At 44.7% G+C, this 27771-nt stretch overlaps 1 long non-coding RNA gene across 1 annotated transcript in view; it reads right to left on the bottom strand.

The window, feature by feature from the left end:
• Positions 1-7379: 7379 nt before the first annotated feature.
• LOC149868396 (uncharacterized) overlaps positions 7380-27771 on the bottom strand; it is a 119789-nt gene continuing 99397 nt past the window's right edge. Inside the window, exons 4-6 of the long non-coding RNA XR_016441242.1 lie at positions 20620-20676; positions 20226-20327; positions 7380-14580 (exon numbers count right to left, since the gene is read on the bottom strand). This is a non-coding gene — a long non-coding RNA (uncharacterized LOC149868396). The remainder of the gene's footprint in view (positions 14581-20225; positions 20328-20619; positions 20677-27771) is intronic.

Raw genomic sequence — 27771 nt, 5'->3', positions numbered from 1 at the left:
GAAAAGACATCCAAATTTAGAAGCCTATGAAAATTATCATTTGCATATGCTAGGTCAGGGGTTTTTAACCTTTTTTTGGTTAGTGTACCCCTGTTGACTGGTTGACAAACAGGGGGAGGTACCACACATGCCCGGGGGGTGGCAAAACTGGACATGCCAGCAGTGCACAGTGGTATACCTGAGCAATGCTCTTATACTCCTCCCTAGTTACTTGTCCAAGCTTCCACTTCTTATAAGGTTCCTTTATGTGACCTAGTTTAGTGAAGAGTTTCCTGCTAAGCCAAGCTGGTCTTCTGCCATACTTGCTAGTCTTCCTGCACATCAGGTTGGTTTGTTCCTTCACACTCAGTAAAGAAGTTTCTTTAAAGCATACCAAGCTGTCCTGGGCTCTTCTCTCCCTCAGTGTGGCTTCCCAGGGAACCTGCCCATGAGTTCCCTAAGCAAGCTTGAAGTCTCCTTTTCTGAAATCCAGGGTTGTTACTCTGCTGCTGTCCATCCTTCCTTTCCTCAAGATCCTGAACTCAATCATCTCGTGGTCACTACTGTCCAAGTTGCAATCCTGTACTACATTCCCCGCCAATTCTTCCCTGTTCATGAGCAGCAGGTCAAGAAAAGCACAGCTTCTAGTTGGTGACTCCAGCATTTGCACCAGGAAGTTGTCCCCAACACTCTCAGAAAACATCCTGGCTTACCTACACACTGCTGGATTGCCCTCCCAGCAGATGTCAGGGTGAATGAAGTCCCCCATGAGAACCAGGCCTTGTGACTGGGAAATTTCCACTAACTGTTTGAAGAAAGCCTCATCCACCACTTCCTCCTGGTCTAGTGATCTATAGCAGACACCCACCACAATATCACTCCTGTTGCTCTCCCCTCTAACCTTAACCCAGAGACTTTCAACAGGCCCATCTCCAGTTTCATACTGGGAACTCATCACTGTTCTCCTCAGGCCTACGAAGAGAACCTAAGAACCCCTTCTTTCTAATAAAGACTTGTTACTATCCTGGGAACATATGTGCAACACACTTCCCTAGTGGCTGTTCCACGAATAGGAGGATAAGAGCACACTAGTGTTATTAGTTATTCCTTGGGAGCATCCAGATGAGCTGGAATGTGTGTCTTCCCAGGGACAAGTAGCAGCAACACAACTTGTGCCACTGCTACTTGTCCCTGTTGACACTGGGTTTTAGGAACCCAGCCCTTATACCTTTGTTCTGGGCAGGCACAACCCTCAGACCGACCACAATACCTGACAGTTGATAATAGGTGAATTTATTGACACAGAGTAACAAGAGAAAAACAACAATACAGACAATCAAACAATTCTATGTCTACCAATCCTAGGGCTGTCATCAGAGTCAAAGAACATCTGCTCAGGATATAGGTTCCACCCTAAGGCGCTTTCTCTTAGGTGTCAGCAGTCTGGAAGTGGCCCACCAAGGCCCACAGCTCCCCTCCAGTGGGGTTCATGAGACGGGCTGATGGTGTGTGCTCTCTGTCCATGGCAGCCTCGGGGACCCTTTATGGGGGATGGGGATGGGGATGGGGACGGGGACCCGTCTTGGGGGACAGGGAGGAACAAAAAGGAACAGGGAGGGACAGGACAAAGGGACAAACCCTTTGTTACTCTTAAGTCTCTGTTTTGTATTCTCCTTCCCCCTTGATGACTCTTAATTTGTGGCTATCTCTGGTTGGCTGTCTCTCTGTGGTCACACATCCACATAGCCTTCTGGGCCTGCTCCTAATTTGGTCGGTTCCCCCAAAACCGGGACTACACCCCCCACCGCTGCTCTGGGGCCTTGTAGCTGGTGTCACTTATCTCATGTTATGGGACAGTATGGTACATACTTCTTTGATTCCCAAGGTGTGTGTCCTTGTTGTGTTAGACAGCCCGTCTGCCTTGAAGGCTGTGATCTCGTGTTATGGCATGCCCCCACTCAATTCTCAGGCTGTGTCCATCCATTGACCTTGTTGTGCTAGACAACCCTTCTGCCTTCAGGGCCGTGAGAATCTGTGTGTGTGTCTCCCAAGCTCTTTAGAAATCCATTTAAACCCTGCTGCTCATCTTGAACCCTTATAATGCATATATCTATACCTATAAGCCAATTCCCCCAAAACAGGCCTTTAAATACCATTTTTAAGCCAACAGTCCCCAGAGAGTGCCCATGCCACACATGCTCTGGCACACAGCAGGTTACCCCAGGTGGGGTAAGAGAGTTTGGGTCCATCAACTGTGCGGGTCCCTGCAGCTTTACCTGAGGTTCTGGGGGCCTCTGGGAGCTACACCCATGGCACTCCTGCAGCAGGAAGCCTGGCTGGCAACTTGAGTGTGGCTCTGGTCAATCAGTCTCCGGTTTTGGGTGGTACATGCTGCCACCATGTGTACCACCCCACTTTGTTTTGGCATGGGTTTTTTTGACCCTGGGATCACCCAGGGGCAAAAAAACCCTGTGATGCAAAGTAGCAGTGTGGGGAATGCCTGCATGCGTAGTGTGTGGTGCCACAGATGTGTCTGTTCATATCACACATCCACGCTTGTCTGGATGCTCTCCTTTAGATCTGAGAACGATCTCATCTCCTGTATTCCAAACCTGCTGGTGGCTCATATGCAAGTTAATATAGTTTAACTTGATGACCTTTGGTTTTTTAATTTTTTATGGAAAGATATTTTTTAAAAATATTAAGGTGACCATGTCAAGCACTCATTATTAGTAAGTGCTGAAAATAATTAGCTGTACAACAGTATTCAGACTCTCTTGTACATATGCATTTTGATGCAGTCTTTAATTACCTGATTACATAATATTTGCTCAAAGGATGCAAAGTAAAAATGCAAAGAACTTCAGGGTCTAAATTAAGATTGAAAGAGTAACTTTAATTCTAGCTGACCTTGACACCTAACAAGTCTTACAACTTTGAAATGTAGGATTTTTTGGATGTTATTCACAATGGCCTCAATTCTAGAAACCATTCGTACATGTGGCTTCCATTGATTTTTTAAACTGGAGTTAAGCATGCTAAAAACATGTAAAAACAACTGAAACTTTTCTGGGGGGTTCTTTGTTTTCTTCCCAAATGGCAATAACAGTTCAGTTAGCCTTTTTCTCCATACATATAGCATTTTTTTACTTGAACCAGTGAAAATTATACTTTATGATGCAAGTGCACTATGCTAATATATAGTGAAAGCCTAGGGAAAACCAAGTAAAATAATCCTTGTTTACTGTCTCTCTCCTTATTTTCATTGTATTAAAAATTAGCTGGAGTGCTACTTTAAGAACTGAGTTGGGCCTTCGCTTTACTCCACACTAAACTGAGGCTATTATATCCCAGGGACAACAGAAATCAAGGAATACGGAAACCCAATTTACAGAATAAAGCACAAAAATTGGGGTTTTAGATATAAGTTCCAAGTCTTCCACTAAAAGGAAGGTGACTTTCTAAAATGTGTCCCAAGTTAATTTTTAAAGCTGTCCAGTGAAAGTAATTAATTAACTGTAAATTAAATTTGCCAGTTACCAGTAGTATGCCTAAAATAGCAGATCATGTAGTCTTACAAATTATTTGCTCATGTAAACGTTACCATAAATTTGGCATCAGCGCTAGATTAAAACTTTATTTACTGGGAGAGGACTGATTTGCATTATTGTAAATCATATATCACTAAAATATGGTTTAAAAAACACAATGCATCCATGACTGTGTGCAAGTGTAGCAGGGGCCTAAGTAACCATTTCCACACAGTGAAGAATGCCCAACTTTCATTTTTTAACCTCATAGTATGAGAAGAAGGAAAAGGACCCCAGAAAATATGTCTTATATATTGACTGTTGTTATGTTAAAGATTCCTTTAAAAAGCAAGTCTCTTCTGCAGTTCAGGCTCTTGTGCCATGTAGCGGAGTCTGTTGTCTCAGGTAGTTTAAAATCTGATAACTTTGAGACTTATTCATGGGTCACATTTTTCTGCTCCTGATGTTGTCCAGGCTATTAATATGAACATATGAACTTACTTACCCAAACTGAGACAATTCAGAATTATGACTACTCCGCATGGTTTTCAAATGAAGAATCACTATATTTTGGAAAGTGCTGTAGACTACTGGAAAACATAAGGCTGTAAGTGCTGCTATGACATATGTTGTCAATATCTTTCAAACTGCAGTTAATTAAAGGATACCATACAGGATTAAGCTTTTCCTGTTACTGAGTCAGGCTTTACAGATTTTCCTCATGCTGTAGCTGAGAGTGCATATGTGTCAGAAGTCTCAGCCTAAAAATCTCAATACTTCCTGTCTCATGCACATATGTCACCATGGTCCGAGCCTGGGTTTTGAAGGGAAGGGAAGGGCAGATCTCAGAACAAGCATCTACATTATTTGGTCAAATATTTGAGTCCATTCCTACAGCTCTGATTTGTATAATGCACAGTCAAACACCTAGTCGATCTAGAGGCAGTGTCCTCCTTACTTGGCCGCTAGGAAAAACCATTTCAGAACAGAAAAGGAAGAAAATCTGATGTAAGGGACAAATATGAACTATGACCTGCAGTTTTTAAACGAAAGTGCTTGAAACAGTTCTGTCACTACAGGAAAATAATAGGAGATAGTGCCAATCAGCTGCTTCACACAGCCTCCAGGAGCAACTCTAGTGTGATGTGGGTGTACTATGAACAGCTGTTGTCCCCTTCCTGTTGCAGCTGCAGAGCTCCCGCATTTGGTCACCTGACAGTTCTGGGATTGTGCGTTTCCCTACTGTGTTTAGAGAACCCCAACTCCTGATTTCCAATTTGGTGTATCTCTTTTTGGCAATGAGATCTTCTACAAGGGAAGAAATAATGGACTGCTCCAGTTTCTTTCGAGGAGATGACTTGTTTCTTAATTTAATGTATTTTACAAAGCAATGGTTAAATTATGTTTCTGATATTCTATCCAGTTAATTCCTTCTGCCGTCTCCCTTCTATGTATTATATTAACAGCTACTCTCTTCTGATTTGTAGTAATTGGTATTGCCCAAAACAGTATGCGAGAACATTTTATCAGCCCTGGCCACAGAGTCTTTGTATAGGCTTAAATGTACCTGCATAACGTAAGCAAACACTTTCAAACTACAAATACACCACATTCTAATTTGTAATATTTTTCAGTTGAAACTGTATGGGATAGGAGTATCAGCCCTTTGAGGCATAAGGACAAACTTTTTAGGCCATTTCTAGTTTTTAAAAATGTGGTTTTAGATGGAGTGTACAGCCCATGGCCATAAAACCATTGCTGTGTTCCTCCTTTCACAGACTTTCCATCCCAAAGGAAAGAAGCTGTGGTCCTGACCCAGTCAGTTGGATCAGGTGGACCACATTACACTGATAAGGGGATAGTCAAGTGTACAGACTCCATTTTTGGTTTAATTGCTTTGTTGTTTTGTCTGAATTAGTTGTGTGCTTGGTAGTAGTCAGAGTCAGTCACTTCAGGTGTGATAGCTCCTGTCTGATGAAAGGAAAGGGGAGCATAAAAACAAAGTTGGTGGAAGCAAAAAGCATTTTTATAAAATCAAGCTGGGTGTGAATTGGTTTACCTTGGACTTTGATGCTGCATTTAAAATCAGATTGGAAAATTGTACCTACCTTTTTGTTACTGTTTCTTACAGCTGGCTACTAATTGCATGTGCTCTCTCTCTCTGTTTTTATCTGCAAATAATGACTACAAGGTGGGATGGTTGGGAGCCCAGCTTTTTGTCAGCCTTCTTTCTATCTCTCTGAATGGTTTGATATTATATTAAGTCTCTTTGAGTGACGTCTTACTGCTCAATGCAGGACACCAGCACCTATGAAATTCCTAGTCACAGTGTTCATTGGCTCAGGAGGACACATTATATCTCTTCTTTTGTGATCTCTTTGTTCACTCTCTTGCCTGGCCTGTTAAGTGTGTAGCCCCATTGCAGACTTGTAATCAATCAATCCTCCTTTTTTTTAATTGTGGTTCAAAATGGCAAACTTCATATTTGGTCCATTTCATAACACTGTGGTAAAATTATTTCCTTCTGCTGTTGACTATGTGCAAATGTAGACTGTGTACGTATTAGCTTTGTATCTCTCTTCCCTTCTTTCTAACCCTGCCACTCAAAATCTCCAGTCTCCTCATCAATTTGCTGAGCAAATCTAACACTTTGTGTAGGTCTGTCCGTTGTCGTGGAGGAAACAAAAGGAGTGTGGTAAAACCACAACTAAGATCTTATTATGCTAATACTCATTTCTTTCAGGAAGTAGTAATCTATCCCCTATTCTGTTTGCACTCATGAACCATAACTACTTTGAGGTAGTATTTTTACTGATTGACATTCATTAGCTTCTGTGTCAAAGTGCCATGTTGCTATAAAGTAGGAAATGGATAGCATGTATAGGATGTAAAATTCTCCACCCTGCCTTGAGTTGAAGAAAAAAATCATCACACCAAATGCATCTTTAAATAAAAGAGACCTTTGTATTCCAAACGTGCTAGTGATATAAGTGCATGAGTAAATGTTTGGGCTTGAAATAGAAAGTGGTTTGAGGGTGTTAGGGACTTAGGCCGGATGTGAATTAAGTCTTCCTGGGAACTGACAATGATCAGACAGTAGGGCTGTTCGAAGCTTCGGTCACTGATTTGATTTGGAGGATATTCAGCCCAATTCAGCAGCCGAATCTCCGAATCCGAATCAAATCAGGAGAACCATTAATCTCTCCGAATAGAATTGGAGGCCTCCAGTTCAATTTGGAGAGATTCAACCATTCAGCCATAGACACAGCTTTATATGTTATTTCTACATACCTCAAGGTACCAGGCACAGCTCATGAATGCTGAGATGGTGGGGCGGATGGAGTGTACCACGGAGTGGGGGGGATGGGAGGGGTCATTCGCATGCTGGGCAGTGGACCCAGAAGTGGACCAGAAGTACTCCTGGTTCACTTCTGGGTCCGCCACAGAGCGTGCAGGAGGCTCCTCCCCCATCCCCCGGCTTGGTGGCTGGTGCCTCCTGACATTTCCGGTCCACTTCTGGGTTTGGCACCGAGCACACAGGGGCCCATGGCATGCTCCTGTGGGGTGCTTCATCCGCCCCACCATCTCAGCATTCACAAGCCAGGCCTGGTACCTCGAGATACATAGAAAAAACATATGAAGCTGTGTCTTTGGCCAAATCAGTGATTCTCTGAATCAGAATCAAATCTTCATATTTGACCACATTGAATTGGGACAGCGATCCAAATCAGCGAATTGAATCACTCAAATGGGTCTGAATCAGAATCGAATATGGCCTGCTTTGCATACTCCTGTTACAGTCCGGCTAGGCGCTGTGAGTGTATCAGCCATTAGGCTGCTGGGTTCAGGATTGAGGAGGTAAGTCGGGAGTGAAGTAAAGGCAAATTTACTTATAGCTTAGCATACAACAGTTAACAGAAAGGTTAATGTGACAAACAGATAGTACAGTAATAAAGAGCTAACAGTGAATAATAACAACAGATAGACAGAATGACAAAGAGTTCCCACATGGGGTCGGCAACTTATCGGCAGTCCCATGTGCATGTGCATGCCAGGTGCATGCCAAGTTGTTCCAGCGAAGTCAGGCGTCCCTGATCAACGCTGTCTGAGGGGTCACTGGGAAGGTCCCTTGATCGGGATCCGGTCCTTGCTCACACTGGGAGTCCGGGGTCCAGGCTTGGTACAGTGATGGTCCTTCTGTCCCATCCTTCAAACTTGTTACTCGACATGCACATTCCTTTATACCTTATCTTATGCTAATCTGTTGGCTTTAGAGCCACTCACAATCTTGCCCTATAGCTGTTACCCTATGGAATTAAAAGGTGTTAGAAATTATCATGAAAGGTTACCGCATGAACTCGGGTTCACCCAATAAGCAAATTATACCACATTACTTTGAGGTTTGAAATTAGCATTATTCTGCCCAAGTTCAACCCCTTGGTTTCTTATTCCTTGGATTCCTTGGAATGTGCTAATTATATTAGGTGGTCAGATCTTGTTATGGCTTGACCTTTAAAAAACCTGTTAGATCAGCTAATTTTGTAATTTTGCTTATTTTTGGGGCCCAGTCACTCCCATGATCAGTGCAAACAGTTAGATTCAACACTTTGGTTAAATTGTGATATACAAATTCCACTTCCAGGTTGCAAACTTGCAAGCTAATCATAACTGCTAGACAATTGCCTGGATGTCTCCAAGAGCATATATTTATCACTCATGTTAGTAACCCCTCTGGTTCTGGCCACCACAAACCCCTATCAGGCACATGTTTGCATACATTAGGAGCAGTTCTGTTGTAGGCAAAACTTCTTGTGAATTGTGAAAATCTTGTCTAATTAAAAAAGGAATTGAGAACTGGGTCTCCACACTGAGGCAGAAAACTTTTATTTTGTCTCAGTTTCCCAGACAAACACAGCTGTTCGTCTGTCCTCTTTAATTTTTTGGAGCAAGGCCATCTCCCTCAGCGGGATTCCAGACAGACTCAGCAGAGGCACCGCCAGGCCTAGGGTCAGAGAGGACCTAGTTAGGTAACTTCTGGTGGTGCTGGATGTGTTTAAATCAGCAAGTCCAGATGATCTCCACCCCAAGGTGCTGAGGGAATTGGCAGGAGTCATTGCAAGGCCCCTAGCATGGCTTTATGAGTACTTGTGATGCTCTGGCCAGGTGCCAGAGGACTGGAAAAAGGCCAGTGTGGTCCCCATTTTCAAAAAAAGGGAGGAAGGAGGACCTAGGTAACTGTAGGCCCATTAGTCTTACCTTGGTCCTGGGGATGTTCTTTGAGAAAATTATCCAGGAACACATCTATGAGGGACCAGCAGGGGAGATTGTGCTCAGGGGCAACCAACATGGGTTCATTAGGGGCAGGTCCTGTCAAGCCAACCTGGTTGCCTTTCACGACCAGGTCACAAAATTCTTGGACGCAGGTGTCGCGGTGGATGTAGTCTTTCTGGACTTTACAAAGGCCTTTAACACTGTCTCTCACCCCATTCTCATTACAAAACTAGGCAACTGTGGCACTGATGCCTACACAGTCAGATGGGTCACAAATTGGCTAGAGGGCCGCACACAGAGAATGGTGGTGGACAGGTCATTTTTGAGCTGGAGGGATATGGGCAGTGGAGTCCTCCAGGGCTCAGTCCTTGGGCCCATAGTGTTCAACATTTTTATCAGCAACTTGGGCGAGGGGGTGAAAAGTACCCTGATCAAATTTGCGGATGACACTAAGATGTGGGGAGAGGTGGGCACGCTAGAAGGAAGGGACAGGCTACAATTAGATCTGGACAGGTTAGAGGGGTGAGCAGATGAGAATAGGATGGGATTCAATATTGACAAATGCAGGGTGCTGCACCTAGGGAGAAAGAACCAGCAGCATACCTACAGGCTCGGGAACTCCCTTCTTGTTAGTGCAGAGGCAGAAAAGGATCTTGGAGTCATTATAGACTCCAAGGTGAACGTGAGCCACCAATGTGGTGACACAGTCAAGAAGGCTAACCGCACCTTGTCATGCATCCACAGATGCATCACAAGCAGGTCCAAGGAGGTTTCTCCCCTTTTATGTGACCTTGGTCAGGCTGCAGCTGGAGTACTGTGTCCAGTTCTGGGTGCTACACTTCAGGAGGAATGTGGACAGTATTGAGAGGGTCCAGAGGAGGGCCACTTGCATGGTCAGGGGGCAGCAGGGCAGGCCCTATGAAGAGAGGCTACAGGACCTGAACCTGTTCAGCCTCCATAAGAGAAGGCTGAGAGGGGATCTGGTGGCCATCTATAAACTTACCAGGGGGCACCAGCAGAGAATGGGAGAGGCCCTGTTCCCCCAAGCAGTACCTGGAGGAACCAGGAATAATGGCCACAAGTTTATTGAGAGTAGGCTCAGGCTAGATATCACAGTCAGGGCAGCTAGGATCTAGAACCAACTTTCAAGGGAAGTGGTGCTCACTCCTACCTTGGGGGTTTTCAAAAGGAGGCTAGATAATCATCTTGCTGGGGTCATTTGACCCCAGCATTCATTCCTGCCCATGGCAGGGGGTCAGACTTGATGATCTGCTCAGATCCCTTCTGACCCTATCAACTATGAAACTATAATGGGGTGAAAACTATAGCCCAGTGAAGAAATAAGCAGTCTGAAGCCTTCTTTTTTTTTTTAAGTCACCAGATGTAATTGTGACAGTTAATGAAATATATTAGATTATTCATGGTGAAATCTTCTTGCATTGATGCTCATTTCAAATAAGAATGGAACAATACTTACCCACAACATACAGGTAGCTAACAAATATTCTTTCAACACATAGAAAAAAGCATTTTTTTATGTCATCTTTACAAACAGACTGCTATCACTTCAAAAATGGTGCTTCTTGAAATGGGGTAACAGCATCTATCAGTCATAGTTTTCAGCCATACCAGTATGATTCTGGATGTTCTGCTGTTTCTCAGAATGTGGGGAAAAAATGAGTTTCCTAGAGTTTCTACTGCTTCAAAAGCTGTAGATGTAGAAAGATAGCCAGGCCTAAATCGCTACAGGTATTCATTTATTCTGAAATTCTGTCAATCCAGGAAATTGAGTTTATCTTGTGTTTAATTAATGAATCAATCGGTAAAACCTGCAAGTTAGAGATAACACGTAAATTGTAAAAGATATCAGTGTAGCTCATGTAGAAAGTATCTAATCACTTAAATTCATGATACTGTTCTGGTTCTCTTAGATCTCATTGCTGGCTACCTGGCTGACTGACCAAACACCAAAACACAGCAATGAAAATATGTTTCATGGTGCTTGAAATAAGTGATATTTCAATACTGTTATAAAAAGTCTTGCTTTCTTTTGAAAATGTCATAACTTATTTGATAGAGGTATTAAATGTCTGTTTTGACTATGCAATATTAAATGGTACAGGTTGGGGGGAGGGGAGGGTTAATGCAAAGCATTATTTAATTGGGTGAATTCATCAGTACTTTGCATTTGTTTGCTTTACCTTATAGTTTTATGAAAACAAAAATACCAGAAGTCAAGTTCTGTTCTTATTCATGGCAATGTTCACTTAGATTAATTTCAACAAAGCCCAGAGTTATGCAGAGAGCTGGATCTGACCATATCTTAAATTCAGTATTTTTAAGAATGTGAATGCCAAGACAAAACAAAATCTTACCAGCATCTGGAATGTCAATTACCCCACAACAGAAAGATAGCATGCAGGATTTAGCAAACAGTCATTACCTTTAGGTTACTAATTTATCAATGAAACAATGACTTCATTTTTTAAAAGAACAATGTGCATCTCTTGTGATCTATCAGCTTTATATATATATATATATATATATGCTGTAAGAGTGACATACATACACACACACACACACACACTTATATGATTCAAAAGAAACACCATTGTATTCTTTAGTTGGGTGTATAGGATGTGCAAAACCTAGATGCAGATGAGGTTTGTTATAGTTCTAGTCCCTATATAGTGTAGGGTTTGTTATTCATTAACTCTCATTTCTGTACATACCTGTGGAAAACCAGAGAAAAGAAAGAAGACCTGAGAAATTACATTACCAGCTCTCATTGTTTTATGGCTATGCTGGGAATAAAGTTAGAGTACATTGTTTTATTTAATAAGAATCCTAGTAAATTCTAACTGTTGTCTATATCATTTATGTTTGCAAAATATAGGCTTTCCCCCTCATCTGCATCAAGGTTTTGCACATCCCTATACACTCAACTAAAGAATACAATGATGTTTCTTTTGAATCATGCATGGAATTCATGCTAACTTTAAAAGAAATAATCACTGAAATATTAAATTGTATATGGTACTAAGATTAAATTGTTTATGATCTTTTGGATCAATTGTTTGGATCTTTTTTCTGGTCCAAACTGTAAGAGAATCATTCAGCTTCATTTGCTGTCTTCTACATGGTAACCAACCCAAGCGAATAAAGAACAATCATGTGGAATGAGCACTTAGTAACTAAGTTGAAGATCCACAAAGGGTATGTCTGCATGCCATTGTCCCACTTAAATGCCATAAGCACCCAAAAGGAAACACTGAAGAGGGGTGTATGTCTGAAATTCTGCCTTTCTCCCAGATGCAGGCACCTACCTTCAGCCTATGTACTATATTTTTGCCACACCCTGTGTCTCGACATAGACACCTTCATCTCTTTGTGTACAGGTGCCTAGCTTTTTTTTTAAAAAAAAAAAGAAATGCCACGATGGTGAAGTTTAATATAACAGTCTTATAGTTAGAACATGCACCTAGGAAATGGAATTTTAAGTCAGATGTTCCTCCTCAGACTGAGGGGGTTTAAACACACATCTTCCATCCTCCAGAAGAGTGGCTTATGGGCTGGGCTAGACTAGAAACACACTCTAACCCTGTTGAAGCTTGGCTGCTCTTTAGAAAGAAATGCTAGATTCATAAGGCCAGAAAGAGACTGAGAGAGAGCAAGTAAGAGGGTGCATGACTCAGTAGTGCAATAATTTCATACCTCTGAGTAGGAAGTATATGTTCTGGTCCCTGTTTCCAGCATTCCTTATACATTTGTATTACAGAGTCATTGGATCAAATACACAAAAAAGTATTGGGAGCAGGAGGCAGAACCCAGGTTAATGTCCTCATTAGTGACCTTTAGCTATGCTTCCTCCGGCTCACTCTTTCTTTGTCTTGTTTATCTTTGTATTCCTTTCAACATGGTGGCCCAGCTTCAACAGAAGGGGTCAAAAGTGCCCACCTACATCACAGCTTGGTGGTTAGGATGCTGTTGTGGGATTTGTGAACCTGAATCCCAATCAGCTGAGTTATAACTACAATGCAGGTCTCTCACTTTCTAAGCCAGTATTTTAACTACTATGATGGATCGGTGACTACCACAATTTATTCTTCCAAGTTTTTAAATGAAAGCTCCTGTGACTGTTAGGCATGCTCTGAACATGTTCACCAGATTGGACTCTTCCAGGGACTTAACTGAAGTCACTTAGTATGTGAATCCCAGCCAGCATCTATCATAAAATTGATGTCTAAACACTCTGCTTAGCTCAAATGAAGGTGGCATCTCTGCACATGTGCAATAAATGAACATCAGGCACAAATGTAGGTGGTGAGAGAGCCTTAGATACCAACGAGAGTTTGGTAAGTGTCACTGAAATTCTGACTCCTATGATAGATGCTGAGAACTCCTCAGTCATGACAGATGCTGAGAACCTAGCAAGATCAAGCCTATAGTTAGCTTCTGCTTACCTGTCATTACTGAAATAATGAAATATATATTTTTAAAAGTTCACTGGGAAAGCAAATAGCAGACTCTGTAGGAACAAAGTGAGGAGAGAAGAGTAAACATGTGTGACTATACACATATCCAAATAATTTAAGAATTCAGGGCACCAGCTCAAAAGGGCAATATGTAGAATGCAAATTCCCACAAGACTATTAAAATTCTAGATTGTTTACCTTGTCAGAAAAAATAAAAGTGCAGGCGGACCTTGAAATTATTGTCTGTCATAAGGACTTTGAAATAAAAGCAAAATAACTTACCATATTTACTCAGATACAAGATGAGTTTTTTCCCCCCCAATTGGCATGGGGCAAAAAGCCCCTCATTTTATAATCACATCCAAGGAAACCTTGTTAAATACACTGTGTATCATTAAACTGCTGCCAAAAGCACCATGTACTCAGTAATAGAAGCCAGCTATGGAGTTGATTAATGCAGCAAACTATAAAACATGACTATAAAACACATTTTTTTTATGTCATGTCTTGGGCCAAATCAACCAAATCAATACCCAGTTCTATCAGCTGAGAAAAATTCAGTCGTTCAAGTCTGTGTGGCACTACCACCGCAAGTATCCTACCTCCCAGACTCCCAAATCCATAGCAAGCCCCAAGCCCAGAGGCCTTGGAATTCAGATGCCCTAATCTCACTTGCCCTTGGCCAAAAGGCAGGAGTAAGCTAGATGGAAAGCCTGAGAGCAGTTCCCCATCACCATAAATTGTGTAGCTGAGATCTTCAGTAGACTCCCACTGAAAGGCTGCCCATAGAGCAATGGACACCTCCACCCCCAATCATACCAAGCCATTCAAGGCTGAGAAGAATGGGATGTCCCCTGCCAGCCCAGCAAAACCACCTGGGCTGAAACCATCATCACAGGATCTCCCCTGCCAGGCAGGTACACTTGATATTAACCCACAAGAGGATGAGAAGCAATGGAAACCGTTTGTTTGGTTTTTAATTAGAAAACAACTAAAAGAAACTGCATTAACACAAAATGTGACAACCTCCTCTACAGCAATACTTTGTTCTTTTTACACCCCTTTTCACCATTAATACAATAAATTCTCATGAATCACCCCCAGTCCAGGAGGAAGCAACAACTTTCACTCCATCCCTTTGTCCTTTTGGAAGAAATACTGCCATTCTTCTTTCCTCTGGGTCTTCTTTGCCTTTTCCTTTCCTATCTTATCCATATCTCAGTCCACATAGTATTTCAATTCATATGTTGCCAACTCCACACATTCTTTTCTGGTGAAAGCCAGTCTCATGGGTAACAGGAGGTTTCTCACCATCCATATTGCTACTGTCACACAAAGTAGTATGGTTCTTAGTCTCTGTGCACACTTTTATATGTGTTCCACCACATTCCAATTAGAATGCTTTGGAGCATCGTGTATTCAGCATCCCACATTTCAAAATGGTGGTAGAAGCACTTTAACTAAAGCTTGCTGCTTTAATTAAAGCACCCCCGCCACCATTTTGAAGTATGGGATACTGAATACATGAGACTCTGTGGGTATTTTAATTAGAGGGGCTCCCTAGAGCTCTCCGGAGCCCCTCTAATTAAAATGCTCTCTCCCCCTACTGCACCCCAGACCATATGTATAGACACCCTGTGTCCCAAATCCTTTGGGCTTTACCCCATACAACACCATGTCATATGTTTAATCACAATTCATATCGCTCACCCTGCAAAAATGACTTAACCCCTCCCATGCCCCTTGCACAAAAGAGCAGTCCCAAAATACATGCAGTACATATTCTTCAGCCCCACATCCCTCTCTCAGGCAAATCGCCAATCTTATCAAACCCTATTTATGCTGAATACCCCTTAAAGGAAGAATATTCTGTGTTATTATCATCTAATATCCATATGTTCTCCTTTCAATCTATTATCTATCATTTCTTTCCACACATTTGTTCTCTGTTTTTCCATCAGATCCCCAACTATTGTTATCTTATCTTTCTTTCTTATTATATTAATCACCTTCTAACAGTCTTTCAAGCCCTCTAATCCCAGTCCTTCTAGTTTATTTATCCTTATGAAGCTCTCCCCCCGTCAGCAGCCTCAGAGCCCCCTGCCGACCCCCAGCACAGCCGGAGGTAAGCGGGCTCATGGTGGGAAGGGATTAACTCCTCGCTCCCTGGGAGGAGGCGGCTGCATGGAGCTGGGTCGGGTCAAGCCCCCGCCCAGGCCCCTAATTGGTGCAGCCCCTGAGGGAGAGAGAAGAGAAGGAGTGGGGTACTCACCAGTCCCCCTCCTGTAGGGCAGGGCCCCCCAAATCCTGGGCAGGGCCCCCCTGGCCTGAGAAATCAGCGTTCCCTGACGGCAGGCCCACTGCACATGCACGCACTTTAAAAGGGCCACCAAACAGGGAAAAAAAGCTCAGTTAGGCTCCGGAGCGGTGAGAGACGTGCAGGTGAAGCCCGCTGTGACCCCGCTCCCCCGAAGCCCCCCAGACACCCCATCAGCAGCCGCAGAGCCCCCTGCCGACCCCAGCACAGCCGGAGGTAAGCAGACTCGTGGTGGGAAGGGGTTAACTCCTTGCTCCCTGGGAGGAGGTGGCTGCGTGGAGCCGGGCCGGGTCAAGCCCCGACCCAGGACCCTACTTGGCCCAGCCCCCCAGGGAGCCATGCAACCAGAGCTGCGCTAACAGGCTATGTAAACAGGCGCTCAAGTTAGCACAGAGTTCGCGCAGGAGAGGGCGTGGGAGGGCACGAGACCCTGCCTGCAACCCCCCCAGAGTAGTGAGCCCCAGCCGTAGCCAGCCTACCAGAGGCATGACATGGATGGGCACGCGACTCACCCCAAGGGTCCCCTCGGGCACTGCAGCGCCCCCCACCGGGCACCTCAGAGACGGCCACCGAGATGGAGCCCATGGTTCCGGGCTTCACGCAGATGGAGCCTCTGGCTCTTGGCTGCGGGGGCTGCCTGTCCCTTTTTCAGGCTCTGGGGCCCGGGAGCATGGCCACGTTCCCTTGCAGGGTCTGCTCCCTACTGGGGTCTCTGGCACACCAGCTGGAGGAGCTCCAGGCCACAGTCCAGAGACTGCGTGCCATCAGGAACTGCGAGCAGGAGATAAACTCCTACTGCCAGGCCCTTCTCCCCCAGGAGCCGCAGGGTAGAGCACCGTCTCCCTCCAGGATTAAGGAGGACTCTGGGACCTCCCGCTCTGCCCAGTCAGGGGCATGGACCAAGGTGGTCAAGGGCCCTAAGGCCCGCCGCACCAAGGGCCCTCCTCGCCGGAGCTTAGCAACAGGTTCGCACCTCTTGCAGCCCCAGCAGAGCCTGCTCAGTTGCCGGCTCCCGCAGGCAACCCAGGCTCAACCACAGCTACTGCCCCCACTCTCTCCAAGACAAAACGAAAGGTGTTTGTTGTGGGAGACTCCATCCTGCGGGGCACTGAGGCAGCAATCTGCTGCCCCGACCCCTTAGCCCGGGAAGTCTGCTGCTTCCCGGGGGCCCGCTTCCGAGACATTGCGGAGAGGATCCCAGAGCTCCTCCGGCTCACAGACCACTACCCCATGCTCCTTTTTCACGTGGGCACCAATGACACAGCTCAGAGCACCCCCAGCCAGGTCATGAGGCGCTACAGGGACCTGGGAGTGGGGCTTAGGGGTCTGGGAGCTCAGGTGGTGTTTTCATCGATCCTCCCAGTCTCGGGCTATGGGCTGAGGAGGGAGAGGAGGATCCACGCAGTGAACCAAAGACTGCGGAGCTGGTGTCATCGGGAAGGCTTTGGCTTCCATGACCACAGCTCACTCTTTGGCGAGAGAGGCAGCGAGCTGCTGGGAAGAGATGGCCTCCACCTCTCTCCCCTGGGGAGGAGGCTCTTCTCAGCTAGGCTGGCTGACCTGCTCCACCGGGCTTTAAACTAAGCCCGCTGGGGGATGGGGGGACTGCTGCCACTGCTGGCCCACTGAGCGACCCTTGCAAAACGAGCAGACCAAGGCACTTAAGGGAGCCCACCGCTGCCCCAGCCCTGGCACAATCTGTGGGCAAGGCAAGAGCCCCCAAGGGGACACTTGCCTGCCTGTACACTAATGCCAGGAGCCTGGGTAACAAGCAGGAGGAGCTCATCCTCCTGCTCAGTGCAAAGAATTATGACGTCACTGGGATAACGGAGACCTGGTGGACCACGGGTATACCCTGTACAGGAGGGATCATGTTCACAAACGGAGCGGGGGTGTAGCTCTCTATCTGAAGGAAAGCTACAAGTCCCTGCAAGCTGATCTTGGTGACCAGCATGGGCAGCTAGAGACCCTCTGGGTAAAAATTTGTGGGGAATATGGCACAGGGGACACAACTGTGGGAGTCTACTACAGACCTCCCACTCAAAGTCCTGAGCTTGACCAGGAGTTCTCCCAGGAATTGACTGAGGCCACTTACTCCAGGACCTTGGTTGTCATGGGTGACTTCAATTACCCAGACATCTCGTGGGAAGATCACTCAGCAAAATCCAAGCGGTTGCAAAGCTCTCTCTCGTGCGTGGATGACCTCTACCTGACTCAAGAAGTCTATGGGCCAACGAGAGGCAAAGCGCTGCTCGACCTGGTACTGGCTACAGGGGACGACCTAATCGGCGACCTAGTGATTGATGGGAAGCAGGGTGACAGCGACCACAAGCTGATCACCTTCACCATCCGCCGTAAAGCTGGCAAGGCAGTCAGCAACACAGAAGTCCTTGACTTCAGAAAAGCCGACTTTGACAAGCTCAAGAGGCTTGTCGGTCAGGCCCTCAGGGACCATGACCCCAGGGAGATGGGAGTTCGAGAAGAGTGGTTGCTTCTCAAGGAAGCGATCCTCAATGCACAAGCTAAATCTATTCCAACACAGAGGAAAGGCAGCAAGAAGGCACAGCAGCCCTCCTGGCTCTCCAGGGACCTAGTGGACCTCCTATGGCTAAAAAGGAAAGCCTACAAAGGATGGAGGACGGGATTCACCTCCAAGGAGGATTATTCTGCACTGGTCCGGTCCTGCAGGGAGCAAACCAGGAAAGCCAAGGCTGCAACTGAACTCCAACTAGCTTCAAGCATCGAGGACAACAAAAAGTCCTTTTTCAGATATGTGGGGAGCAGGAGGAAAAGCAAGGGCAATGTTGGACCCCTGCTAAACCAGATGGGGCAACTGACAACTGACGCCCAGGAAAAAGCCAACCTATTAAATAGGTACTTTGCATCAGTCTTTCATCAGTCCCATGGGACGCCCATGCCTGCTACGGGACAGGGAGATCCGGGCGATGGGGATCCCCTACCCTCCATAAATGCTGACCTCGTGAAGGAATATCCTGAGAAGCTGGATACCTTCAAGTCATGCGGCCCTGACAATCTGCACCCCAGGTTACTCAAGGAGCTGGCAAGCGTCATAGCCCAGCCCCTGGCATGGATCTTTGAAAACTCCTGGTGCTCTGGTGTAGTGCCCGAAGACTGGAAGAAGGCCGATGTGGTGCCGATCTTCAAGAAAGGGAGGAGAGTGGATCCGGCTAACTACAGGCCCATTAGCCTGACTTCTATCCTGGGGAAGATCTTAGAAAAGTTTCTTAAGGAGGCCATCCTTGAGGGACTGGCCCAGGGTAACATCCTAAGGGATAGTCAGCATGGGTTTGTTGTGGGTAGGTCTTGTTTGACCAATCTCATTTCCTTCTATGACCAGGTGACCTATCACCTGGACGAGGGAGAAGAGATTGATGTCATATATCTTGACTTCAAAAAAGCTTTTGATCTGATATCCCATGATCACCTCTTGGCCAAACTGGCCAGTTGTGGCCTTGGCTCCACCACGATCCGCTGGCTGGGAAATTGGCTCCGTGGTCGGACCCAGAGGGTTGTAATCGATGGCAGTCACTCGTCGTGGTGCCCTGTGACCAGTGGAGTCCCTCAAGGCTCTGTCCTTGGACCCATACTGTTCAACATTTTCATTAATGATATGGACATTGGAGTCAGGAGCAGACTGGCCAAGTTCGCCGATGACACCAAACTTTGGGGCAAAGCTTGCACGCCAGAAGATAGGCGGGTGATCCAGGCTGAGCTGGACAAGCTCAGCAAATGGGCGGACGAGAACCTGATGGTGTTTAACACCGAAAAATGTAAGGTTCTCCACCTTGGGAGGAAAAACCTGCAGCATCCTTATAGGCTCTGCAGTGCTATGTTGGATAGCACTACAGAAGAAAGAGACTTGGGGGTCATCATTGACCACAAGATGAACATGAGCCTGCAGTGCGATGCTGCGGCTAGTAAAGCGACCAAAACGCTGGCTTGCATCCATAGATGCTTCTCGAGCAAATCCCGGGACGTCATTCTCCCCTTGTACTCAGCCTTGGTAAGGCCGCAGCTGGAGTACTGCGTCCGGTTTTGGGCTCCACAATTCAAAAAGGATGTGGAGAAGCTTGAGAGAGTCCAGAGGAGAGCCACGTGCATGATCAGAGGTCAGGAAAACAGATCTTACGATGATAGGCTGAGAGCCATGGGACTCTTTAGCCTGGAAAAGCGCAGGCTCAGGGGTGATCTGATGGCCACCTATAAGTTTATCAGGGGTGACCACCAGGATCTGGGGGAACGTCTGTTCACCAGAGCACCCCAAGGGATGACGAGGTCGAACGGTCACAAACTCCTGCGAGACCGTTTCAGGCTGGACATAAGGAAGAATTCCTTTACTGTCCGAGCCCCCAAGGTCTGGAACAGTCTGCCAGCGGAGGTGGTTCAAGCACCTACATTGAACACCTTCAAGAGTAAATTGGATGCTTATCTTGCTGGGATCCTCTGACCCCAGCTGACTTCCTGCCCTTTGGGCAGGGGGCTGGACTCGATGATCTCCTGAGGTCCCTTCCAGGCTTGATGTCTATGAAATCTATGAAATCTTATAGTGAGCCAGTATCTGCCATGCCCAAAGCTTTTTCTAGTTTCCGCTGTACATGCCTCTGTGGCAGGGACACTGCCACCAGGACCTACCTCTGTGTCGGGAAAGGAGAGATGTGGAGCCAACAGGAAACCACTGAAGATCAAAGGTGTGGCACGAGAGAGGTCACCACAGGATGACAATCTGTGCTGATACTGGAGGGAAAAAAACAGGAGCGGCCATAGCGGGCTGTGGGAGAGCCAGTGCACTTGGCGGCACCAGTGTGGGCACACTTTATGGCTGCGTGACAACACTGGTTTTCTGGCCAGCTGTTGGAAGGGAGAATAAAAACCCCATGGGCCAGCATGTGAGGAGGACCACAAGTGAGTCCTCTGGAAGGCCCAGAGTGGCCAGAAGTGAACGACTTCCCCAACAGGGACAAGTGGTGGCAACCCCAGGAGGGCGAATGCCCTGACAAAGCTGGCTCAGCAGAGGCTTAATTCTTACCTTTGACAAGACTGTGGCTCCCGGATGCAGCTGTTGTAGACTGGGACAGCAGTGAGCCTGGGAGGAGAGAAAGAAAAAAACAGTCTAAGGCTGTGGGCAGGCATTGTGAGAAAAGGGAAAGCGCCAGGGAATAAGGCATTCCTATTCAAGAAGGGTGAATAGGAAAGCAAACCAGGCTGATGTGAGGCCTGAACCAGGATGGTACACTGTCCGAACAGAACTGTGACTATATAAGGGCTAAAGTCCTTACCGTGGCCAGCGGACTTTGTCTCAGCCTCGGCCAAGGAGCAACATCTTTTGTTGGCATAAGGTAGGGTGTAGGGGAAGTGGAGCCCTGAAACTGAAGTCCAGGCAAGAGAGCCTAAGGAAGGAACCAGGAGAGGCAGGATTCACAAACATTCTCCCAACAATAACTGGTAACAACAAGACATGGCAGAAGAGGATCCCTGGGAACCAGTAAAGGTATCTTTCTGGAAGGCAAGCTGTCGACTCAAGAGGAGACAGTTGCACTTGAATGGCCAGAAAGGGTGAAACGCTCAAGTGAAACATCACGGGAGGTTACAGCCCCATCTTCTTAACGTTCCTTCTGCCAGGGAACAGTGGGAACATGCAGTCTTCCCCAACCCCTCTGTTATCTCTTTATAGAACATACTTATAAAGTAAGTATACACAAAGCTTTCCAAATCTGGCACTCCTGGATTCCCTGGCTCCTAATTCCCTGACTTTGTATAACTTCTTTCTGGCTACCCTTTCTCTTTTACTTACCACTTCTCCCTCTCCCCTCCCCCAATCATATCTGCCTCTGTACCTCCTTAAGTATTGCCATGATGCTGGATATACCAGTCCTGTGTAAAGGATGATCAGCAAGAGTACCTTTTTCAGTGCAGCCACTTTACACTTGAAACATAACATTCTACCATTCTACAATCTCAAGATCTGTCTCACTCTTATCTCTAACTTCTTCTATACCTTTGTTCCTTTCCCTTTGGTGTCCATTGGGATTCCCAAGATGTTTATTACACCCTGTACCACCTATTGCCCACTACTGACTCTTTTTAAATCATGGTGAGCCACTATTTTGTATACACTTCAACTTCCTCTTCACTCCCACAGCTGAGCTATGCCTTTCATTCCCATTTCCACTTTTTTTTTTTTGCTTCACCAGCCTTAAATACCTGGCATATATCACAAAATGGAACCACAGACAGTTCGCCCAGAGTCCCTCTGTCACCCTGCTCTCTCAGCCTGGTTCATATGATTAGCATGGCACCACCCTCCATGAAGTAAGTTGGACCTGGTTGCCCTGTACCTTATTTGCATATAAATTTTTCAAGAATCCCAGAATTTGTAACAAGAACACCCAGTTCATGAGTGAGGACTAATTAGCACATGGATCCTTTGTTGGTGGTATTTGAAGTAAACATGCATACTGAGCAGTGCTGAGCTATAGGTTTACCATGGTTTGAAATGCTGTTGACTCTCCTGGGGCTTTGGACTAGTATCATGCATAGTTTGTACTACATATAACAGGTGCCAAAGTGTTGTGCAAAAGTGAGTTTATGGAAGACCTGTGTTAAAACTTGCAGCAGTTCCAAAAAAGGCAACTTGCATTAATTCTGGCTGAACTAAGTGTAAGGGTACAAAGTGCTACAGCCATGTTTAATTCCATGGTTATTATTTTCCAATTTGCTCCTCACTTCTGTGTGCTCAGGCAGAATAAATTGTGAAAGTAAGAAAGGAGAGGGTTGCCAGGGGAAAAAGGTTTGGGGAAGCAGAAAGCAAAGGGACTACCTGATTCACAAGTTCTATTTTCTCTGCTGTGTCAGTGGGAGCAGGACAAATTCAAGGCAAACCTCCCAGAATTAGATTCTGTACTCGAAAAATTGTAGCAAGGTTATAAGTTTTCCATATATACATTCTAATTATTAAGGGGTCATTTTATAACCAGGGTCATCTTCTACCCGAGAAAATATGGTAGCATTTAAATTCTTATTTCAGTACTCCTAAGAGAGTAAGAGGAAAATAGGGGACAGAGTTGGCAAAAGGAATGGATATAGCACAATGTCAGACTATTATCTTCAGCTGACAGGCTAAGCCAACCCATCACATATTTCTCACTCTTTTCTATGAATTCAGCAATTTGTGTTGGACATTAAGAGGAAAATACTCCAAAGAGAAATGGGGAAGGATGTAGCCTGGGAAAGAGATCAGTGAATTCCTTCTTTCAGTGTTGGCTCACAGCTATTGTCTTTGAAACTTCTGGTTCTGATCAGCAGAGAACAATGATAGATCCTTACATAACTTGAGAAAATTTTCCAAAATGCAAAGAGGGAACAGAGAAAAGCAAAGATAACAAGGGCAGGAGAGGTGAGTAGAAGGAATGGAAAAGGAATACATTTAAGTTGCAATGAATAATGATAAAATCCTTGAATTACATAAACAAAATACGTATCTTATCCTGAGATATAACGTTTTGCCTGTCCTCAGCAGGTTGTTAGCCTGCTGAACTAAGTCATACAGTTCTCTGAATGAACTAAACAGTATATTGATTTTAATGGTAGCCATTATATAACCTTATCTACTGTATTACTCCTGGCATATATTATTTTGAAACATATTCATAAATGCAGCTAGATTGACAGCATGACAAATAGGTTGCCTGTAGTGTGGAAAGATGCTGTCCTTTTTCCGTAGTTAGAATTTGAATGCTTAGACGCATCCTGGTATGACAAATTTTGATTTTTGCATGTCCACAACTGACTTCGACAAAAACAAAACAAAATCAGTCCAACAAAAACATTCTAATTGGTTCTTTAAGGTATTTTTTAAAATTCTTAATGTAGGCAGAGAAAGTGCTACTCAGATATGAGAACTTGTAATATAAGAACATTTTACATTTGCATGAAGAACTCCAAACTTTGTTTCAAAGTCCTAAATGAGGACTGCTAGAGGTCTGACTCTCTTTAGAATGTTTGGGTGGATTTTTTTTTTTTTAAAAGAAAAGAAAAGAAATTTTCAAGAACTGGAGGAAGAGTATAAATCCTGCAAGATCTCTAAATAAGACTCAGGAAAGGCCCATATAACTTACAGGAGCCAAGATGCTATCCTCCTATACTCTTCAGTACAAATGTCATGGATCCAGAGAAACCTGGTGAATCAGAGCCTTCTAAGATTACAAAAGTTTCAGAAATAAAATTGTACTTATCCTAGCTGTTTCTTTCCTGTCATGTAACACCAGGACAAGCCCATCCACTCTAACCCACTGACTGGAGACTAGTCTCTTCATTGCTTCACATGGTATAGGCTAGTAGTTACAATACCCAACACACAGCCTTTTACATATTTCCACAGGAGACTGTCTTCATCTGTTACTCTGTTATGGGTTGGACAACAAAAACCAAGCCTACAGTGGCCTGGTCTGGTGGGCTGATGGGATTTTCTCCCCTGACCCCATTCTCTTTGGGGCCCTGGACTCTCAGGCATGTTGCCCCAGGGAGGAGTCCCTGGAGCATGGCTCCTCATGATCCAGTGCTGACCACAGCACAGAACGTCTGCGTTCCAACTCCCAGATGGGAAACCCAGGTGCTGAGGTACCATCTCCTTGCTGTGGAAGCTGGGAGGCTGTGAAACCCAAGCATCAGGGCCCCAAGGCATGAGCTTTCTCAGATTCTCCAGGGGGGCAGAGAGGGAGGGAGGAATGGGAGGGGTGTTTGCTAAGGAGAATTCCTGTTTCCCACTGCACCTTACCTTCAATAGCGCTCATTCATAGCTGCTCTGCCAAATGGTGCCTGGAAGATCACCAATGAAGATGCACAGATTTTCCTGTTGATTACACCCCAGTTGTGGGCTTAAAAAAAGCTTTCAGTTTATATCAGCGTCTGTTTGAGTTAGGATTTGTGACAGGTGGATCCAGGTAAATATGCTGGCCTCTCTCAGGAAAGCAACATGACCTTGAGGGATGGGGTGGCCTGTTGGCAATTTCCCAGATTTATGGCCTCACTCAATGTAACACAGACTGATAAGGCCCTAACAAGCCCTGTTTCTTTCCAGGCCAGGGGCTGGGTGGGGAGGTTGTTTGAAAGTCATGAAGTTAGTGTGGCGCATCAATAAATTAGTATCATCAGTCTTCCATGTGGACAATCATTGAGCCAAGTGCATGCTGAATATCAAAATAGGAAACTATGTTTCCCCATGAGCTTACCCCAACTTACCAAAGACAATCATATTCAACCATTCTTGCACCTATAAACATCACATTCAAAAGGTCAGCAGTGAAGTCTTTGCATGGGTAGCTGCCTTATGATGTTTAGTTAGCATGACATGAGGTGCCAACTTTAAAGTGCCCAGAACCACCACACTTGCAATGGTATATGCCCTCGTAGATTACTGTGCTCCTGTATGGTCCAGAAGTTGTTGCGTTAAAAACCTCAACACTGTACTTAACAGTGTGCAGAAACTCATAACAAGCTGCACAACTCACACACACACACAGATGTATTCCCTGCACTCAGATATTAGACCAAATGACATAAGAAGACAGGCCCTGACTGCTTCCCTGCTGCCAGGTTACTGGGCCCATGGAGAGCCTGGCAGGCTGGGTACTGTGGCCTTGTGTGTTGCACTAAATTTAGATAAGGGGTGGGGTGAAAGGAAATGAAATGATCATTCAGAGTAATCTGATCTGAAATCTATTCCTGCATTTTATGCCAATACCAAACAAGTCCCCCAGTTGGGATGATCTTGACAGAGAAACATGGGTCAAGCTGAACAGACTGAGATTGGGATATGGACACTTCAAACAACATTGTACAACATAAATATCTTGGACAGTCCCCTGTGTGAATGTGGTGTGAACAAACAGCACAACGTTTAATTGAAAGCTGCAATATTTACAAATGCCCAGATGGGGTAGATGAAATCCACACACTGAGCAATAATACCAGGCAGTGGCTCATAGCTGGTTGAGTGAAACAAAAGCCGGGGGGGCGGGTTGTGAACAGGGGCTTTGCTGACTCTTGTCAGTGATAGCCCGATGGCAGGGCCAGCCCATTGTTCAGGCAGACCACATGATCTCTGGCTAAGGTGAGACTGCCACCCCATGAGGTGGGGTGAATAGGGTGCTGCAAAGCCTCATCAGTTGCCAGTGATGTAACATGAAACATGATGGGATCTGGTACAGATGTTTGTTATGGTGCTTTAACCTACAGCACTGAAGCCTGATACCACATCCATCGAGAGTTATCTTAGAGCGGGATCTACCATTTTTACAATGCTCTATGTGCTGAGACCATCTGTTTGGTTATAGCTATAGAGTACTTTCTGCATATCTACTGTGCAGTAAGTGTAACTCCTGTACATTGGCCTTAAGACCTAGAATCATAACCTATACACTCTTCAAGGTAGGCTTGAGAACCCACATGCAGATCTGAACAATGATAAATGCTGATTTGATCTGACTATGAAAAAAAGATAGTTTAGGTGTTCATGTATTTTTTACTACAAGGAACATTTTAACTTTAATGCATTTCATAATGAATGAAGCTGTTCCTCTAGAAAAGAAAAAAAATGTGTGTTAATTCAAGTAACTACTTTCAGACATTTTGGAAGTGCCTGCATAAAGTTCTAGTTTCATGACTTTCATGACTGGTGTTCTTAAATGAATCTGCTTTTAATTTTTCATATTTTGGGGCTTTGCTTTGTTTTAAATAATTACAGTTTACAAGTAATACTCCAAAGAATTGTCTATATAGGAATTTATTTGAAGGCTGTGTTCAAAATTACTGGTAGTAGCAGCCAACACTTCTGAATCTTTATGAAAATGATCGACCTGTTATTTTTTGCTGGGTTTGGCAGCTCAGAATAGTGTCCACCATGTGATGATAGTGTTGAAGAGGTAGACACTTGTTCACTAGAAAGTAGATTGAGAGCGCCAAAGTATTTAACTCAGGCTTTTCAAGAACTGTCAGATATTCAAGTAAATTGACCAGGCTGGAATCCATCCTGTAACCCAGATATGAATGGCATCCCTAGCTCTGTGAATTGTCCCTGAATCCTGCATGGGTCAAGAATTATACTTGGAACAGTTTGTATTATACTTGAGTTTGTCTCACTGTTGCAAAATGGCTTTATAAGATTTTTTTAAAGTATGGTTTTTGTAGTCCATAACTTGAGCTTTTTTGCAAAAGTTTTAAATGCTTGTTTTCAAAATTTATTACTAGCGAAGGGCAAGAAGTGAGTAAAGTGGTAAGGCTCTTTCCAGCTGCTAAATTAATGATAGCTCATATTTTTTACTGCGAGACAAGAATAAGTCATACTGGAACTCTTAATTCAAGCAAGCGCTGATAAAACTCACATCAAGCTTTCCTAGAAGAAATTATGATGACATTTATCATTTTTAAGCTAAACCAAAGTACTTTTATTAAAAACAAACTCTTTAAGAAGGCCAACTTTAACTTCGCATGTGGGATTTGCTTCCTCTTCCTTTTTTTTGTTTTTGCTTTTGTAGGATGATGTGTCTTCCTACTTTCAAGGAAATTAAAACTGTGATAATGTTTGAGAACTAAGGGCTCCATTTGGCTGTAAATATTCATTTCATTCCCAAACTGATCAAGACCCAGATGGTTTAAGATTCTGGTTCTGCAGAAGGTGAATCAAGAGTTGGAGCTAATTAGAGAAAATTTGGGCTCATCATAACAACAACAAACACCTATATATTTGAAAATGATGGAACTGTATGATAAATAGAGAGCTCAGAAGCTCTCCCCATAAAGGGTATTTCTTTCAGAATCTCCTCTTGCTGTTTGGGCCAGTGAAGTGAGTTGCCATTGTTTCTACATGGTTGCGGCTCATATTAGTTCATGGCTGGCTACGCAGCTCTTCCTAGATTGACAAATTTGTCCCTGATATTAGTCAAGTAAAATGATTGGTCCCAAGGGGAAAAAAAAACTTTGTCACCCTTGTATAACAGAAGTAGAGATTTTTATTAATGGCTTTTCTTTGCTGTCTTCTGGTCTGAGCCTCACAACTCAGTATTGCCAAATTTTGTGATGCGATAACATCAGTTCCATTTGTCCATCTCAGTTCTATGCCAGTTTGAGGTTGAATCAGAAATGCAAAGAGGTAAGGAGCTATGCACTCTATTGCAACTACTTA

Source organism: Crocodylus siamensis, chromosome 3, assembly GCF_052110815.1.
Source record: "Crocodylus siamensis isolate JL-2025a chromosome 3, ASM5211081v1, whole genome shotgun sequence".
NCBI lineage: Eukaryota > Metazoa > Chordata > Crocodylia > Crocodylidae > Crocodylus > Crocodylus siamensis.
Note: the sequence above shows the minus strand (reverse complement) of the source record. Positions and strands in the feature narration are given on the sequence as shown.